At 47.1% G+C, this 8,257-nt stretch overlaps 1 long non-coding RNA gene across 1 annotated transcript; it reads left to right on the forward strand.

Moving 5' to 3' along the window:
* Nucleotides 1–1,416: 1,416 nt before the first annotated feature.
* Nucleotides 1,417–3,846, forward strand: LOC135566343 (uncharacterized). Its single transcript, XR_010462047.1, has 2 exons — nt 1,417–1,563; nt 3,636–3,846. It is a non-coding gene; the product is annotated as an uncharacterized LOC135566343 (long non-coding RNA).
* Nucleotides 3,847–8,257: the final 4,411 nt, after the last annotated feature.

Here is an 8,257-nt window from a genome sequence, read left to right on the forward strand (position 1 = left end):
GTGTGTGTGTGTGTTAAGCTAATGTGTGTGTGTATTGTGTGTGTGTTAAGCCTAATGTGTGTGTGTGTGTGTGTTAAGCCCTAATGTGTGTGTGTGTTAAGCCTTGTGTGTGTGTTAAGTGTGTGTGTGTTAAGCCTAGTGTGTGTGTGTATTAATGTGTGTGTGTGTGTTAAGCCTAATGTGTGTGTGTGTTAAGCCTAATGTGTGTGTTAAGCCTAATGTGTGTGTGTGTGTGTTAAAGCCTAATGTGTGTGTGTGTTAAGCCTAATGTGTGTGTGTGTAAGTGTGTGTGTGTTAAGCCTAATGTGTGTGTGTGTGTGTTAAGCCTAATGTGTGTGTGTGTGTTAAGCCTAATGTGTGTGTGTGTGTTAAGCCTAATGTGTGTGTGTGTGTGTTAAGCCTAATGTGTGTGTGTGTGTGTTAAGCCTAATGTGTGTCCAATTTGTAAGTCGCTCTGGATAAGAGCGTCTGCTAAATGACTTAAATGTAAATGATGTAAATGTGTGTGTGTGTGTGTTAAGCCTAATGTGTGTGTGTGTGTGTTAAGCCTAATGTGTGTGTGTGTGTGTGTGTGTTAAGCCTAATGTGTGTGTGTGTGTGTGTGTGTGTGTTAAGCCTAATGTGTGTGTGTGTGTGTGTTAAGCCTAATGTGTGTGTGTGTGTGTGTTAAGCCTAATGTGTGTGTGTGTGTGTTAAGCCTAATGTGTGTGTGTGTTAAGCCTTGTGTGTGTGTGTGTGTGTTAAGCCTTGTGTGTGTGTGTGTGTGTGTTAAGCCTAGTGTGTGTGTGTATTAAGCCGTGTGTGTGTTAAGCCTAATGTGTGTGTGTGTTAAGCCTAATGTGTGTGTGTGTTAAGCCTAATGTGTGTGTGTGTGGTAAGCCTAATGTGTGTGTGTGTGTGTTAAGCCTAGTGTGTGTGTGTGTGTTAAGCCTAGTGTGTGTGTGTGTGTTAAGCCTAATGTGTGTGTGTGTGTGTGTTAAGCCTAATGTGTGTGTGTGTGTGTGTTAAGCCTAATGTGTGTGTGTGTGTGTGTTAAGCCTAATGTGTGTGTGTGTGTGTGTTAAGCCTAATGTGTGTGTGTGTGTGTGTGTTAAGCCTAATGTGTGTGTGTGTTAAGCCAATGTGTGTGTGTGTGTGTTAAGCCTAATGTGTGTGTGTGTGTGTGTTAAGCCTAATGTGTGTGTGTGTGTGTTAAGCCTAATGTGTGTGTGTGTGTGTGTTAAGCCTAATGTGTGTGTGTGTGTGTGTGTTAAGCCTAATGTGTGTGTGTGTTAAGCCTAATGTGTGTGTGTGTGTGTATTAAGCCGTGTGTGTTAAGCCTAATGTGTGTGTGTGTGTGTGTGTGTGTGTGTATTAAGCCGTGTGTGTGTGTGTGTTAAGCCTAATGTGTGTGTGTGTGTTAAGCCTAATGTGTGTGTGTGTTAACGTGTTCCTGCTGCAGGGTTTGAGATCCCGGATGTGGAGGCAGAGAAGCTGATGTCTCCTCAGGATATCGTCCAGTACATCGCTGACAAGAAGGACGTGTATGAATAACAATGAACCGGGGAACTACTAACACCCCCAGTGATGTCCCGCCCGACTTCCCTTCCCCCCCTTCCCCCCCGCAGGCTTCCCCCGCTCCTTCCCCACGCGAGGCTTCCCCCCACCCCCTTCCGACTTCCCCCTTCCCCCACGCCGACTTCCCCACGCGACAGGACTTCCCCACGCGACTTCCCCCACCGACTTCCCTTCCCCACGCGACTCCCCACGCCGACTCCCCACGCCGACTTCCCCACGCCGACTTCCCCCTTCCCCCACGCCGACTTCCCCCTTCCCCCCCGACTTCCGACTTCCCCCTTCCCCCACGCCCGACTTCCCCTTCCCCACGCATGACTTCCCCCCGCGACTTCCCCCTCCCCCACACCGACTTCCCCCTTCCCCCCCCCACGCAGGAAAGGGGACTTCCCCAGCCTCCCGTGTCATTACCGATTCAGCAGTGGAAATCAATTAGTCTGTGGTCATGACCGTTTCAGCAGGTAAATCAATTAGCCTCCGTGTCAGCTTCAGGGAAATCAATTAGCCTCCGTGTCAGTACCGTGTCAGCAGGGAAATCAATTAGCCTCCCGTGTCATTACGTTTCCAGGAAACAATTAGCCCCGTGTCATTACGATTCAGCAGGAAACTCCATGGCCACGCCCGAAACTTACGCCCCTGGTCCCCGTTTCAGCAGGGAAACTTAGCCTCCTGTCCCGTTCCAGGGAAATCAATTAGCCTCCCGTGTCATTACCGATTCAGCAGGGAAATCAATTAGCCTCCCGTGGTCATGACCGTTTCAGCAGGGAAATCAATTAGCCTCCCGTGGTCATGACCGTTTCAGCAGGGAAATCAATTAGCCTCCCGTGTCAGCAGGGAAATCAATTAGCCTCCCGTGTCATTACCGTTTCAGCAGGGAAATCAATTAGCCTCCCGTGTCATTACCGTGTCAGCAGGGAAATCAATTAGCCTCCCGTGTCAGCAGGGAAATCAATTAGCCTCCCGTGGTCATAACCAATTCAGCAGGGAAATCAATTAGCCTCCCGTGTCATTACCGTTTCAGCAGGGAAATCAATTAGCCTCCCGTGTCATTACCGTTTCAGCAGGGAAATCAATTAGCCTCCCGTGTCATTACCGTTTCAGCAGGGAAATCAATTAGCCTCCCGTGTCATTACCGTGTCAGCAGGGAAATCAATTAGCCTCCCGTGGTCACTACCGTTTCAGCAGGGAAATCAATTAGCCTCCCGTGTCATTACCGTTTCAGCAGGGAAATCAATTAGCCTCCCGTGTCAGCAGGGAAATCAATTAGCCTCCCGTGTCATAACCGATTCAGCAGGGAAATCAATTAGCTTCCCGTGTCATTACCGATTCAGCAGGGAAATCAATTAGCCTCCCGTGTCATGACCGTGTCAGCAGGGAAATCAATTAGCCTCCCGTGTCAGCAGGGAAATCAATTATCCTCCCGTGGTCACTACCGTGTCAGCAGGGAAATCAATTAGCCTCCCGTGTCACTACCGTGTCAACAGGGAAATCAATTATTCTCCCGTGTCACTACCGTTTCAGCAGGGAAATCAATTAGCCTCCCGTGTCACTACCGTTTCAGCAGGGAAATCAATTAGCCTCCCGTGTCAGCAGGGAAATAAATTAGCCTCCCGTTTCAGCAGGGAAATCAATTAGCCTCCCGTGTCAGCAGGGAAATCAATTAGCCTCCCGTGTCAGCAGGGAAATCAATTAGCCTCCCGTGTCAGCAGGGAAATCAATTAGCCTCCCGTGTCAGCAGGGAAATCAATTAGCCTCCCGTGGTCATTACCGTTTCAGCAGGGAAATCAATTAGCCTCCCGTGGTCATTACCGATTCAGCAGGGAAATCAATCCAACACAGGAATGAATGACCTGTGCGCAGTGATGTACTTTTTAAAAGGGCCATTTCCCAGAAATCCCGTGGACTGTGAACGCTGTAGACGTCGGCTCGAGCAGAAATGACATCGTCAATCGCAGTTTATCGGTGTTTCAATCGCTGTCTGTTTTTATTCACTAAAACAAAGAATCTACTTCCGTCACATTTTAATTAAATGAATCTGTGTTTTACTGAGGTGGAACTTCCTGTTTTTCTGCTCCTCACAGGAAGTCCTGATGATGCTGTCCGACTGGCTGGGCTGGGCAGCGTCTCCCTCCCCCCCGCCGCCCACCACTTCATCGGTCCCTCTTCTCCTCCTCCGTTCTCTCTGTGGCAGCCGATGCCATTTTGTCTTGTGTTCCACTGTATTTAATGAACATGTGTATTTTCCTCCTGAGTTCGGGAGGTGAATAAATAAACATCACTTTTATGGTTGGACTCTTGTTGTACAGCGCCATCTTGGCAGGGAGTACAGGAGAGTCACCCCTGACGGCCAGGAGTTCCCTCAGTCACCCCTACAGCCAGGAGTTCCCTCAGTCACCCCTGTTGTACAGCGCCATCTTGTGGTTCAGGTTTCCCTCAGTCACCCCAAGCCCCAGTTCTCAGTCACCCTACACCCAGGGAGTTCCCTCAGTCAGGGAGTTCCTCAGTCACCCCCAGGTTGACTCTTGTTGTACAGCGCCATCAGGTTCAGGGAGTTCCCTCAGTCACCCCCCCAGTCACCCCACGGCCAGGGAGTTCCCTCAGTCACCCCTACAGCCAGGAGTTCCCTCAGTCACCCCTACGGCCAGGTTGGACTCTTGTTGTACAGCGCCATCTTGTGGTTCAGGGAGTTCCCTCAGTCACCCCTACGGCCAGGGAGTTCCCTCAGTCACCCCTACAGCCAGGGAGTTCCCTCAGTCACCCCTATGGGCAGGTTGGACAGCGCCATCTTGTGGTTCAGGAGTTCCTCAGTCACCCCTACGGCCAGGGAGTTCCCTCAGTCACCCCTACGGCCAGGGAGTTCCCTCAGTCACCCCTACGGCCAGGGAGTTCCCTCAGTCGCGCCCCAACTAAATTCACATAGAAATATGAGTAATAGATCTGTCACGGTCCTTGAAAGCAAGTCTACGAAGCAGTAGAGCAGTTCTATGTTTCCCATTCAATAAAATGTTTTTTTGTAAACCAGCTTTAAAACACAGCATTTTGGGTAATTGGAAAACACATTTCATAATGATTCTCTACACGGCTCGTTTTGTCACATACTGACATTTTAGCAACCAGGAAATGCTGGAGTGATTTCTGCACAGTATCTTTAGGAAACAATATTGAGCCTCCCCCCCTCTTTTCCCTCAATTCTTCTGACAACTATAACTCAGGACTCTACAAGGTGTAGAAAGCGTCCCAACAGGGATGCTGGTCCATGTTGACTACAAGGTGTAGAAAGCGTCCCAACAGGGATGCTGGCCCATGTTGACTCTACAAGGTGTAGAAAGCGTCCCACAGGGATGCTGGTCCATGTTGACTCTACAAGCTGTAGAAAGCGTCCAACAGGGATGCTGGTCCATGTTGACTCCAATGCTTCCCACAGTTGTGTCCAGTTGGCTGGATGTCCTTTAGGTGGTGGACCGTTCTTGATACACACAGGGAAACGGTTGAGCGTGATAAACCCCAGCAGCGTTGCAGTTCTTGATACAAACTGGTGTGAATGAGACCTACAACCCAACCCCGTTCAAAGGCACTTCAATATATTTGTCTTGCCCATTCACCCTCTGAATGGTACACACACAGTCCATGTCTCAAATCCTTATTTAACCCGACTCCTCCCTTCTTCATCTACATGTCTCCTCCTTCTTCATCTACACTGATTGAAGTGGTTTTAACAAAGTGACATCAATAGGGATCATAGGTTTCACCTGGGTCAGTCTGTCATGGAAAGAGGTGTTCTTAATGTTTTTGTCCACTCAGTATATAAACCACGTTTCAATCACTGTTTTTTGAGTAAAAAGTTAAACTATATATTTAAAATTATCACGAAAGTTGTTTCGGGTAAAACAGACCCAATAAACGATGAAGATTTTTCCTGGATCAGAGACGGAATGTTTCTGTCAAAAAGCATCGATCACGCGTCACCAGAATAAGACAATATTTATTGGAAATAGAGACGCGTCGTGTTTCTATGGAAACGTTTGTTTCGCTGTTGTGACGATTTTATTTTACGACTTCACTTTCGCTCTGTGGATAGAAACATTGGTTCTCTCTGTGGATGGAAACGTGGTTCTCTCTGTGTCTCTACTACTAGAAAGGTACTTCACTCTCTCTGTGGATGGAAACGTGGTTCTCTCTGTGGATGGAAACGTGGTTCTCTCTGTGGATGGAAACGTGGTTCTCTCTGTGTACCTGCTACTAGAAAGGTACTTCACTCTGTGGATGGAAACGTGGTTCTCTCTGTGGATGGAAACGTGGTTCTCTCTGTGTACCTGCTACTAGAAAGGTACTTCACTCTCTCTGTGGATGGAAACGTGGTTCTCTCTGTGGATGGAAACGAGGTTCTCTCTGTGTACCTGCTACTAGAAAGGTACTTCACTCTGTGGATGGAAACGTGGTTCTCTCTGTGTCTCTACTACTAGAAAGGTACTTCACTCTCTGTGGATGGAAACGTGGTTCTCTCTGTGGATGGAAACGAGGTTCTCTCTGTGTACCTGCTACTAGAAAGGTACTTCACTCTGTGGATGGAAACGTGGTTCTCTCTGTGTACCTGCTACTAGAAAGGTACTTCACTCTGTGGATGGAAACGAGGTTCTCTCTGTGTACCTGCTACTAGAAAGGTACTTCACTCTCTCTGTGGATGGAAATGTGGTTCTCTCTGTGGATGGAAACGTGGTTCTCTCTGTGGATGGAAACGTGGTTCTCTCTGTGGATGGAAACGTGGTTCTCTCTGTGGATGGAAACGTGGTTCTCTCTGTGGATGGAAACGTGGTTCTCTGTGTACCTGCTACTAGAAAGGTAGTTCATTCTGTGGATGGAAACGTGGTTCTCTCTGTGGATGGAAACGTGGTTCTCTCTGTGTACCTGCTACTAGAAAGGTAGTTCATTTTTTACCCAGAAGTGATTTGATATTGAGATCAACATGGCGGGACCTAAATGGACCCCCCGAGACCAAATGTCAGGGGAAAACGGTTGTTGCTTGAATGGGATCGGCCCGGGGTCCCTAGTTTTACCACCCCACCCCTGAGAATGTAGCAGGTGTCCCCGCTGTTATCCAGAGAAACTTACAGGAGCATTTTAGGGTTTAAGTGCCTCGCTCAAGGGCACGTCGACAGATTTTTCACCTCGTCGGCTCGGAAAACCTTTCAGTTACGGTCTTAACCGCCCCGTTACGCATTTTATGAATAATGACTAAACAATATTTATATTTAAATAGAACTATAACTAATTAAACTCTACCCTGTTTTACAATATATCTGATGTTAGTTCATAAGAAAGAGGTTAAGGGGTAATTGGAAATTAACCATTGTGTAGGAATGAATGTGTGTGGGTCTAAAGTAAGCAAAGAGGGTCATTAACCTATGTATGAACCGACTCGGCTATAACTCAAAGAGGGTCATTAACCTATGTATGAACCGACTCAGCTATACCTCAAAGAGGGTCATTAACCTATGTATGAACCGACTCAGCTATAACTCTGTGGTGATTACATAAGACAGCGAGAGGGTCATTAACCTATGTATGAACCGACTCAGCTATAACTCAAAGAGGGTCATTAACCTATGTATGAACCGACTCAGCTATAACTCAAAGAGGGTCATTAACCTATGTATGAACCGACTCAGCTATAACTCAAAGAGGGTCATTAACCTATGTATGAACCGACTCAGCTATAACTCAAAGAGGGTCATTAACCTATGTATGAACCGACTCAGCTATAACTCAAAGAGGGTCATTAACCTATGTATGAACCGACTCAGCTATAACTCAAAGAGGGTCATTAACCTATGTATGAACCGACTCAGCTATAACTCTGTGGTGATTACATAAGACAGCGAGAGGGTCATTAACCTATGTATGAACCGACTCAGCTATAACATAAGACAAAGAGGGTCATTAACCTATGTATGAACCGACTCAGCTATAACTCTGTGGTCATTACCATAAGCTATAACTCAGCTATGTATGAGCCTCTCCAGCCTCTACTATAATAATAATATAACAATAAAATAAAATAATAATAATAAATGCTATAACCATTGGCTAATTTTGATAAGACTGGTCTCTTGTCTATTTCATGCAAATAAGGATCTTAGAAACAAGACAGAGTGATTTTAATAGGGCTCTATTTGGGGCCAGAAATGAATTGCTCAATGAACACAGAAATGAACAGAGGAATGGTTTCAATTCCTTTGACACCCTCACGCCCCTAACAAGTGTGTAGGGCTCTATTTGGGCCAGAAATGAACAGACGACATCACGCCCCTAACAAGTGTGTAGGGTGTAGGGCTCTATTTGGGCCAGAAATGAACAGACGACATCACGCCCCTAACAAGTGTGTAGGGTGTAGGGCTCTATTTGGGCCAGAAATGAACAGACGACATCACGCCCCTAACAAGTGTGTAGGGCTCTATTTGGGCCAGAAATGAACAGACGACATCACGCCCCTAACAAGTGTGTAGGGTGTAGGGCTCTATTTGGGCCAGAAATGAACAGACGACATCACGCCCCTAACAAGTGTGTAGGGTGTAGAGGGCTCTATTTGGGCCAGAAATGAACAGGCGACATCACGCCCTAACAAGTGTGTAGGGCTCTATTTGGGCCAGAAATGAACAGATCGACATCACGCCCTAACAAGTGTGTGTAGGGTGTAGGGCTCTAT

The sequence above is a fragment of the Oncorhynchus nerka genome, unplaced genomic scaffold (genome assembly GCF_034236695.1).
Source record: "Oncorhynchus nerka isolate Pitt River unplaced genomic scaffold, Oner_Uvic_2.0 unplaced_scaffold_5690, whole genome shotgun sequence".
NCBI classification, from domain to species: Eukaryota; Metazoa; Chordata; class Actinopteri; order Salmoniformes; family Salmonidae; genus Oncorhynchus; species Oncorhynchus nerka.